The sequence below is a fragment of the Octodon degus genome, unplaced genomic scaffold (assembly GCF_000260255.1).
Source record: "Octodon degus isolate 3935 unplaced genomic scaffold, OctDeg1.0 scaffold00176, whole genome shotgun sequence".
Classification (NCBI taxonomy): Eukaryota; Metazoa; Chordata; class Mammalia; order Rodentia; family Octodontidae; genus Octodon; species Octodon degus.
This window is the reverse complement of record NW_004524752.1, coordinates 4,417,996-4,429,628: the sequence shown is the minus strand read 5'-3', so window position 1 is coordinate 4,429,628 and position 11,633 is coordinate 4,417,996.

Below are 11,633 nucleotides of genomic sequence, written 5' to 3'. Positions count from 1 at the left end.
AGTGGGTTGCCGCAGATCCTGCCTTTTCTAGGGATTTTTATAGAGCAAACCCATGATATGAGGCAGGTCCAAGATGGTAAAAAGAAAATCAAAAGGTGAGCATGAGGAGGGACAAAACTATGGTCAACTTGTATAATTGCTCAGGTACAACTGATTAAATCAGGATCAAATGGGGAAGCAAGTCATGTAGCAAGCAGGCCTGAATACAGAACAGGCCCTTTCTGACGGGGGTTAGCGTAGTGGCTGTTCCTGGTTTCCTCCTGATGGCCATCTATGCTTATCCTTAGGAAGTATGTGAGCGCATTTGTTTCATCCTTTGTCTTGAGAGCTGGCCCTCAACTGGAGGTGCCTGTCTCCCCCACAGTTTCATGGCATCTCTTCTGCACTGGCTCCTTCGAGGGTCAAGCACTATCTGACTGCCTATAACAGTTTATCTACTTAGTTGCCTACAATAATTTGGGTATCAGGTTCTGGGAGACCCACTCATTTTTCTGAAGCCCACTTTGAACTAGACATTTATAGATGGGTGGGCCTAGATGAAAACCAGAAATCCTCACCCCAACCTTGCCCCACCCCACCCCACCCCCCAAAAAAACAAGGCCCAGCAGGTAGAAACTCAGGCAGGCAAAAATCGGTTAGGAAAATACACCAGCAGAGGGCGCCGGGACCCCATTACTTCCTGCCCACTGAACTCTAGCCAAGGAAAAGCTGCAACAATACCAGACAGAAAATGGACCAAATGGGAGTCTAGACCTGGGTCCCATCCTTGCCTCCCATTTGGAATCGTTTCAAGGCCCAGGCTACTGCTTTCCGCCCACAGGAAAACCAGTGGACACCCGTGTAGGGATTAGTTCCAACAGGCCGACCCAAATGTAGTAGCCAGAACCCACGATGAAGTGACTTCCATTTTCCCTTGATTTGCTTAGCATTTACTGAGCACCTGCAGGAGTCAGCGTGATTTCCTAGGGAGCAAAACCACAACATGGTTAGATTCCTAGGCCAGCCCCCAAAGGCCTCTTCATGAAATGGAAACCAGTAAGACTATTTTCTGTTCCAGGGACAAGGAAAAGCATCAAGGGACGTAGAGTGTGGAAAAGAGAAAAGGTGTGGGGAGCAAAGGACGAATGAAGATACACAGAATTCAGAGGCTGCTGGCGGAGAGGAAGAGAAACTGAAACAGGCTCTTCCCAGTGTACATAAAATAAACTACAGGAAGTTCTGCTTTGGTGTCCTCCTGTTTCCCTTGTAGATCCCGACCTGAGAGTCCGCTCTGTGGAGCCTCAGACTGTGGGGCACCCCAGCTCTCCTTGAACCCTACCCTGCCTGACCAGCTCTCCTGCAGTGGCCCTTCCCAGCGCATTGTTGGCAGGAGAGCAATCCAGGAACCTGATGTTACCTGCTAGATGACAGATCAGGCCTCAGGGCAGGACATGGGCATCTTTTTGTGCTATTGCAAACTAAAAATTTCCCAGGTAATAGGCTGACAGAAAGTGGTCATTTCAGGCTGTGTTGAAGATGGTGCTTGGGATGCAAGACCTGAGCTCCTGCCAGGGGTGCCTGACTCTCACAGTCTCTTAGAGGAGCTGGCAGGAATGACATCGAGGGGAAAGGGCTGGCAGGGGAAGATAACTAGCAGTCAGGGACTTGCAGTGTGGAGAGATCTCTCTGAGCAGTTGTGTGCAGGTGTGACAGATTTCGGTGTAGTTACCTGCGTCCGCTTTGATGAGGCCAGAGAAGTCAGCTCAGGAAATAGAATGTCGTGGGGCAAGATGCTAGAGAACTGCTGAGCTGGAGAGAGGGCCTCCTGTGACAGCTGCAGGCTGGACTCTCTAGGGGTTACCAACAGGGAGCCTTCCTAGCCCAGTGTGGCTCTCCTCCCCAGCAGTTTTCCTGTAGAACAGATGGCCATGCTGATGAATTGCAGCAGCCCCTGCTATGACCCCTGCCCAGGGTGTCCACTCAGCTTTGTGGGGTGGGCTGAGGTCTAGGGAGCTGGGTCTTCCTAAAGAGCCAGCTGGGAAAGTGGATTCGAAGGGCAGGGCAGGGAGGCAGTTGTGACAGGACCACGAGCAAGGACAAAGCCTTTCTTGCAGCCAGCCCTCCACAAACCTACTCACCCCAGAAACCCACCTACCTACTGGTTGTTTCTTTGAAAACGTCTGCTAGTCATGGGGAAGCGGGACAAGTGGGGAAACCTGGTTGCTCAGCAGGCCTTTGTAGGAGGAGAAATGTGGGAACCTGTTGTGCAAAATTAATCTTTTTTCTTCAGTAATAGGTATGGGACCCACGGCCTTACATGGGTATGGTAAATGTTCTACTGCTGAGCTGTGTGCCCAGCCCTTTCTTATTTTGTTGATACTAGGGTTTGAACCCAGGACCATCATACTGAGCTAAATCCCCAGCCTTTATTTATTTATTTATTTTTGAGATGGGGCCTTGCTAAGTTGCTAGGTTGCCAGGGCTGGGCTCAAACTTTTGATTGTAGGACCACAGTCTCCCCAGCGCTGGGATTAAAGGTGCGTGCCACCATGCCCAAACTCAGTTGCTGGTTCAGCATGCCCAGGGGCAGGGCTGGCACAGCATGTGGTGCCAGGGATCGAACCCTGGCCTCTGCCCTTGCTTAAGCAGGCACTTAGTCCACTGAGCTATCTTGCTAGCCCTTATATACCTTTAGAATGGGGAAGACAAACAGGATTGTAGAGTGTTGATAGTATCCTACTCTTGACTGGGGAAGAGGGAATATCGGTGTGTGCTGTGTGTGAACGCTTTTCAAATCAAACATGTAAAGTGGTCCAGCTACTTTGGAAAACAGTCTGACACTGTATTGCCATATGACACACATTTTTACTCCAAAGTAAATACCCAAAAGAATTAAAAGTATCTATCCACATAAAAACATGTATGTGAATGTTCTTGGCAGCATTAGCTACAATAGTCAAAAGATTGGAACACTGCAAATGTCCATCCACTGATGACACATGGATCAGCAGCATAGTTTGTCTGGACAATTGAGTATCATTCAGCTCTGAAAAGAAATGAAGTGCTGCTAGATGCACAGTGTATATGGCCTTGAAGACATACTAAATGTAAGTGATTACCTACCCTATGGCTCCATTTATACGAAAAGTACAGAACAGGCAAATCCACCAAGATAGAAAGTAGGTTAGTGACTGCCTGTGGCTGGCAGAGGGGACAGGGATGACTGCTAATGCAGATGGAATTTCTTTTGAGGGGTGATGCAGTGGTCTGGAATTAGCTAGTGGTGATGATTATACAACTCTGAATATACCAGAAACCACTGAACTGTGTACTGTAAAAGTGTGGATGTTATGATGTAATAATAGTTCAGAAAGATTGTCAGGCTATATACTTATGATCTATACCCTTTGCTCTATGTAATGATGCCTTAATAGTATTTTCTTAAAGCTTACTTTAAAAGGGGAATTACCACTACTCTGTTGCTCAGGATACTAATTTTTTAAACCTCAGACATTGTCATAGCAGAAATGCCACCACCTATGTGAAGCTGCAGTTGTCCTGTGCTGAACCCCCCAGGCACTCAATGTCAGCAGCCACTTACTGCTCCATGCTGGCAGAACGTGGCCACCAGAGTGTGCCCTGTGGACAGGATCACTGGCCTTGCCACGTGCTCGTCAGGTGCAGCAGTGTCCGAGGCGGCCTAAGCCTTCAGTCACACTCCGCACTTTAACCAGGTTGCAGGCAGTCAAGGTGCACATTCAAGTTTAAGGAGCACTGCTCTAAGGTCCCCTGCCTGCACCTACTACCTTCTAAAAAGATCCTAAGCTCCCCACACCTGTCTCTGTCAATCCCGCCTCACGTATGCTCATAAATATTTGACTCAGCGCTCACGCACACTCCTCCTGTACAAATGCTGGCTGATCTCAGCACTACAGCCAACATACAACCCACCATGACTCTTAAGACGAAGATAAAGAGACCAAAATTAAAGGACACTTTGATCAGATAAGAGAATAGGAAAACTAACATCAGAGTGAAACTTCTAAAGGCCATTTCCTATGAAAGAGAATCAGGGCTGCTTGGAAAAATGATTGCTGTGGGTCTGGGCAGAAAATGTACAAGATGAAGCTCGGACAAAATGCATAGCACTTGGGGCTATGCCCAAAGGATTGGGGAGCCAATACAAGGACTCCACTGGCCAAAACAGCGCGACTGGAGCCCCATTGCACCAACAAACACACTAAACACGTGAAATCCATTCGTTCATGATGATCCTAGAAAGAAAGCAAAACTCTAATTGTTTGCAGTTGAAGGATGTTAGGAAATCAATTTATTCTTCTAGAAATGGGAAATAAATGGGATAAATTGAGCAGTTCTCCTGAGTGTCAAATCTGAGGTAAATATCCAATTCTCTCCTTTTTCCCTCATATGAAATACTGAAGTGTACCAAAATATCTTGAAATGTTTAATGAACCAAGATTTTTTAAATGTCTTATGAACTAAAACAATTCAGGCATTGATTACCTGGTGCATCTAATATCATGGAAACAGCCAGTGTCTGTACCTCTTGCTTAAAGGAAATCCTAGCTTAAGATTCAAGTGCCAGCTCATAGGAAAGCAAGGTTAAACTATATCACAGCAAAATCTATATTGTGGGCAAAACTACAAGCTGACCCAGTGCTTCCAATAAATACATTCCAAGAAATAAAAAGATAGAGGAGTAATGCCAGCTAATTTTGACATCTGAACTTCATTTGTACTCTAATGAAAACTTTTCAAATATCCATATATGCCAATTTTGAGACAATTAGAAACCTGAACAATAGGAGTTATTTGTTTTTATGTATGATGGAATTGTGGTTATGATATAAAAAGTATCTTGAGTGTTTTCCAGATGAAACAATATGATATCAGAGATTTTTTTTAGAACTCATAGAAAATATATTAGAAGCCGGGATAAATTGATGCACATGGGCTTGGGGCTGGTTGAACCTCTGGGGTGAACGGGTGTGTGGCAGTTCATGCTATTATTCTGTTTGGTTGGACATATGCTCAAAGGTCTCTAAAATTGTGCTGAGGCATAGCTCAGTGGAAGAGTGCTTGCCTAGCAGGCAGGAGGCCTTGGGCTCAATGCCCAGTACTGACCCTGCCAAAAAAAAAAAAAAAGTATCTAAAGCTGAAACAAAGCTTATGCATACAAAACAAGCAAAAGTATATGTAACATTTAATAAAATATTAAAAGAAAAAAACGGAGTTTAAGGATCCATAACTATTAAGAATAGTAAATGCTCTTTCTTCTCAGTCACAGCCTACTTGCCCATACTGTTTTCATACTGTAATAGTTTTCTTTGGGAGGTATTTTATAAACTAATACTCCTGATTCACAATGCAGAGACTCAAACAGAAATTAAGGAGCTATGAAAACCCAAGGAGAAAGAGTTAGACACAGAATTATAGAATAATTTGGGTAATGATGAGCATAGCTGAATTTACTAGTTGAAGCCATGAATGAGCTGCAGGTGTGTTGGTGACAGAGCAGGGCGTGAAAAGTGCGTCCTCCTCACGTGGTTCTCGGCCCTGGCTGCACAAAGAATCCACAAAACACACAGATACCCAGGCCCACTTGAGAGCAATTAAATCAGCACCTCTGCTGGAAGCCTGGGGCTTCATTGGCTCTGAACCCTCCCCTGTGATTTGGATTCCCTGCCAGCGTGGAGATGGCATCAGGGTAGGCAGGGGTGGGGTGCAGACCGGCCTGTCCATATTTACACATGGCTAGTTAAATGAGGGGGAAGGGTAGCAGCCATTGCTGGGTAAATGAATTGAGTTGATAGGTATTTTGTTTGCTGTGAGTCACTGGAGGTCATCTGGAGCCACAGTGTCTAAGGTGAGTCATTTCTTTCTGAGTTGCTAGGGTGTGACTGAGATCCCAGTAGGCTGAAGGCTGCTCCTGCAGGCTAAGCCAAGGCTCCACCACCAGCTGCAAGTTTTAACTGTGCATATCAAGTACCAGGGGTGACCAGCTGGTCTGCATGAAGGTGGGCAGGGAGGGGGGGTGCTGAGGATTGGCCTCTAGCTGCACGCTGGGCTGTGAATCAGCTCCTGAGTTAACACCAGCACTAGGCCCAGACACCATCTCGGAATTAAGGAATCCCTCCCTCAGGGTCAGGGTCTGGTGCTGAATGAATGGTGGCTAACTGACAGGGAACTGAGAGATTTCAGTGTACCTGTCAGGATGTACAGATACCTGGCAGGTGGACCAAGAAGAGGCAGTTGACTTGCAGCTGTGGCACTTTATGGGAAAGTATGAGGCAAGCTTCCCAAATTCCTCTCTCAAACATCAACCTGGCCAGGGGCAAGAACCCTCCTTGCAGCCTCCATGCGACTCAGCAGGCGAGAGGCCTTCTGCTTGTCACCCATGGGCCCATCTTGGCTCAGAAGGAAGAGATCTATCTCACACATGGGATTTCTGACCAAACTGGCCTTGTTGCACCCCTCTGGCTTGGCTTCTTGCAGCTGCAGTGTGACCCCACCCTGTCACCTGCTGTTTGCCTCAGCCCCACCAGATTTACCTGCTCTGACCACCGACCACCTCGGCATCCCTCATGGCTGCAGAGCACGGGGGTTCCCTGGCCTGGTCTGCTTTCATGCGCATCCCTCTCAGGCATCCCTCTCATCCCTTTCAAGTTACCCCTGTGAGATATGCAGGGCCCTTCCCTCTCTGGCTTTGGTTTCAAATCTGATTGCCACCAGATAATGGTAAGACAAGAATCTGTAGTCTGTCAACCACCTGGTCAGTGAGTTCAGACTCTGAGCTGGAAGACACAGGGGTTCAGTGGAGCAGGGTCCATGACAGGTGTGGTGATGAGGGTGTGAGGTAAGGCCCATGGCAGTGGAATTGGGATGGTTTTCTGGGGGAGGTAGAGCCAGGTGAGAAGGAAAGGTAGGATGTAGATTCTGTTGAGATGGGTGAGACTGGACAGAGATGTGAAGAGTCAGAGGGTAGGGGTGCTGAGAACCCTCAAATATTTAACCACAGGCCCTGCCCTACTGGATGCTGAACATGCTGGCTGTGCCAGGCATGAGCATTAGCTGCTAGATTCCAGGGACATCTGGGGATCCTGGAAAGGTCTGAGGACATGATGGACAGGTGGCAGGTGGCTGGGGCAGGGATGGGGCAGCAGCTGTTTACCAAGCAGATTCACTGTCTTAATAACTGTAAGCAGGGCCACTACACATGGTGTGCACAGTGCAGTGCCCGAGGGGCGGCAGTGGCCTGGGGCTGAGACACAAGCCCAGCACTCAGACTTTCCAGGGGAATATGGCACACACTTGTCAGCAGGACACAGTTGTGAGTCAGCAGCCCCATTTCCTTCCTTCTCAGACAGGATGGTGCATCCCCGTACAGTGTGGAGACCCTCTTGGGCACCCGCTGGACCTCTGGGCCTAGCTACCCCCTGCACAATGCTGACTGTGCCGAAGGCCACCACAACACCTGTACCTTGGCCTCTGCCTCAAGACTCTCAGTCTCCCATTGAATCCACCTCCCGCCTCTGTTGCATTTGTGAAGTCAGAAGAAATCTCCATGACAGTGAGAGTATGAGCCATGACTTGGCAAGCCACAGAGCCAGAAACCCCCAGGCTGTCAGCAGAACACAACAGTGGTTATGAACTTGGTATTTTATTTTATTTATTTATTTTTTGTATTTTAGGGAAGGGTCTACAGGGTGTTCAGGGTCTCACTACTAGATCAGACTTGTAGTGATCCACCTGTTTACAGCCCCAAGAGCTGGGATTACAGGCACATGCCACCACACTCAGTCTCAATTGCCAGTTTAGCGAGCCCGGGGGGCGGGGCTGGCACTGTAGGCCTGGGGATCGAACCCCTGGCCTCTGTGCCTGCTTGCCGGTGCTTTAATCTGCTGAGCTATTTGGCCAGCCCTACGTGGGTTTTTTGTTTTGTTTTTCTGCATTTTTTGCAGTACTGGGGATTGAACTCAGGACCTTGTGCTTGCCAGGCAGGTGCTTATTCTACTGAGCAACAGTGGTTTTGAACTTTGTAACTGGGTCTGGCGGCTGCATGGCCACTCTGGCCAGAAAGCACTAAGGCTTTGCTGGGAAAGAAGCTGCTGCTTTGTGGAGCACACTGAGCTTCAGAGGCAGCCCAGAGGACCTGGCGCACAGCCTCAGCTTTGACAGGCCAGGGGTCTGACCTAAAGGGACTCAGAAGAGGAAAATCCTAAGCACTGCCACTGTTCAGCACAGACAGGAGCTGAAAGCCCAACTTGGCCACCACCCGAGGGACAGCTTGGACTCTGAGCCAGCCACTGCGGCAGGCAAGCAGGCGAGAGGCTCGCTGCTAAGGAGACTCACACAGCCATGCTGGGGGCTCACTCAGGGCCCAGGGCAGGCTGGCTGCGGGAGACGCGGGCACAGTGCGGTGGTTGGCTACCAGGACAGTGCCATGGGGCCCCTCACACTGCCCTCACCCCTGGTCTCAGTCCCTGTACCTAGGCCCTGTCAGCCAGAGCTTCAGCTGGACTGGACTGGAAGCTTGCAAGCTGGGTCAGGAAGGGCAGAAGTGGGGCCCGGCCTCTTGTCCAGATTCATTCAGCAGCAAAAGCCAGAGAAGCTACTTTGTTGATGGAAACAGTGGAATGAAGTCGTCTTGTTCTCTACACTTAGAGACCCAGATTAACAGTGTCACCTCACAGATGACAAAGGAGAACATATGCGTTGGCTCCTCTTCCCCTTCCACACGGGACCAGATCAGACCAAACGTGTGCAGATGCAACACAACAGGAGATGAGTGCAGAGCTTGCTCAGTACGCACCTTCCCAGTGTCTCGGTCCACCCCCAGGGCCACCACCCGAGGGACAGGCTCCTACCCACAGGGAGACAAAAGGGCCCTGCGGGGCCTCACGAGATGTGGTGACCCTTGCTGGGTCAAGGGAAGCCTGCAAGTCATAGCAGCCTGGGTGCTGAGAGTCCCTTGGGGGCCATGCATACCCTAAAATCATACGCAAAGTGTTTCATATGTGCCTGTGTTGTGTTCTTAGAGCAAGCTCAGAGTCTTCGTGGGACCCTCAGATGACAAGAAGCACTACTGGGAACAGTACCTGACACCCCAGGACCTGGAGGGATGCTCTGAAGATCAATCTGCCTCCTGTCATTTCCAGCAGGCCTGGGCTCACCCCTGTCTAGCCTTCGGCCCTCTTCCTGGCCTCCTCAATTCAGTTAGTGCCCCAATCCCAAGCCCTCCTCCGTGCTATCTGGGCCACGCATGCCCAATTGCTGAACTGAGGCTCACTACATGGATACGCAACAGGCACCTCAGTCTGCACACAGCCAGACCGGAAGTCTTTATCCATGTCCGCATCCGCAGAGATGCCAGTTGCCTCTCCCACTGCCTTGTCTTCTCTGACATTCTTCCTTTCTAAAGAAAATGACAAGGTGGTTAATTTCTGGGTTCAAATCCCACTTTCTCCACTTACCATCTGTAACAACACAAACTGACAAAATGGGCCTCAATTTCCTCTTTTGTAAAACAGGCACGAACACAACACCTCGTTCTTAGGTGTGTTATGAAATTTAAGGAGCCTTAATGTAGGTGAAGGGTCTGGAAAAGTGCCTGGTTAACAGTGACTGTCAAGTGTTGCCCTTATTCAAGTTGCTCAAGATGAACCCTAAGAATAGTCTTTTATTTCTTTTTCCCTTCTATAACACATCCAAACCATCAGCCAGTCTCAGCCCTTCTACCTTTGGGTCCACGTCCCCAGTCTGGCTTCCTGTCGTGATCTCTGTTGCTTTCGGCTAGTCCAGGCCACACTCCCCACACCCGATGCACAAAGGGCGGCCATGGTGAGCTCTGAACACTGCCTGAACATCAGCCATTCTTCTGGCCTGGCCTGGCCACCTCACTCCCTAGCCCTGCCCTTCTCTTCTTCCCTCTGGTCACTCTGAATGCCATGTGTCCTCTTTGAGCCTTATCCCCTCTGCCTAGAATGCTACAGAAAAGGTAGAAGCAGGGACTGTTTTGCTATAGCTGAAAGGAAATTCCTCTGGGAAGGTGTCATCCCAATGGCCTTCAATGAAAGGAATACCTGGCCTGGGAAAGCTAGAGTGAAGAGAAGCTGCTAAGTACACAGACAAGTAGGGTGGTGGCACATGCCTATGAGTCAGCACTCAGGAGGCTGAGGCAAGAGGCTTGTGTGTTTGAGGCCCACCTAGGCAACGTGGTGAATTTAAGGTCAGCCAATGCCTGTCTCCAGAAGAAAAGGAAAAGATGGAGAGGGAAGGAGAGTGAGAGGAAGGGAGAGAAAGAGACACAGAAAAAGAGACAGAGATACGGGTGATACAGGGGAATGAAACTCATGACCTGAAAGGTACCTGGGATGAGTTCATATCCTCAAAAATCAAAGATGAATTTTAGGAACAGAGATTAAGAGCAGAATATTTATTGGGGGAAAGAAAGCTCCTAGGCAAGAGAGGGAAAGAGGGGGACCCAAGCAGGTTGCCCCAGAAGCTATCTCTTCCAGGGATTTTTTATAGAGCAAAACCAACCACGTGGGTCTAAGGTGGAGAACATGGGAACACGCTTAGGTGGGCATGAGGTGGGATATAGCAAGGTCAACCAATAAGGTTACAAGGACCACTGCTCAGGTAAAATTGATTAAATCCAGAATCAAATGGGGAAATGAGTCACGTAGCAAGCGGGCATGAATACAGAGCAGGATTTTCCCCAGTAGCTGTTAGCGGTTGGATTAGTAAGTCTGTTGCAGGCAGCTGATTTAGAAATACAGGCAGTCTGACAGGGCTAGGCCCTCAAGGAGACAGTATGGAAGACAAAGTGACTTTACAACTTTGGGCAAGAGAGACCCCTGCTGTGGGCCGGATCTCAAGACAAAAGAGTAAACAAATGCACCCTCATATCTCCCTAAAGACAGGCATCCAGAATTGATGTCTTTCACCTTAAAGACGGCTGGAAGTCACTTAAACCAGCTCCCTAGAGGACAAGCCCCGGTTCTGTATGCTCGCTTGCTATGTGACTTGCTTCGTCGTTCGGTCCCGGTTTTAATTAATTTTACCTGAGCAATTGTGTTTGTAATCTCATTGGCTGACCAGAGTTTCGTCTCACTTCATGCCCAGCTGAACAAGTTTCCAAGTTCTCATCTTAGACCCAGTTCACCACAAGGTTTTACTCCATAACTATCCCTGGAAAACACAGCTTCGGGGGCAACCTGCTCAGGTCCCCCTTCTGTCCTCCTCTCGGACTGGGGCTTTCTTTCCCCCAGTAAATACAATCCGCTCTTAACCTCCGTTCCTAAAATTCATTCCTCAGTTTTAGAGAACACGACCTTGGCCCAGATTTCTTTCAGGCTGGGAGTTTTATTCCCCTCTATCAATTCTTCCTGGCTTTCTCAAGGTGCTGATCAATCCCGGATGCGCATCTTTAGGGATGTCAGCATCCCACAGCAAGAGCATTCCTCTCTGAGTTGCAAGGTATCCTGTCTTCCGTGCAGTCCCCTTTACCCTGTCTGTCTACATTTTTAGCTAATTCAGGGGCCTACAACACAGGAAGAGAGCAAATAATAAAGAAACACAAACAAACTGGGTAGGGTGGTGCATACCCGTAATCCCAATATTTTGGGAAG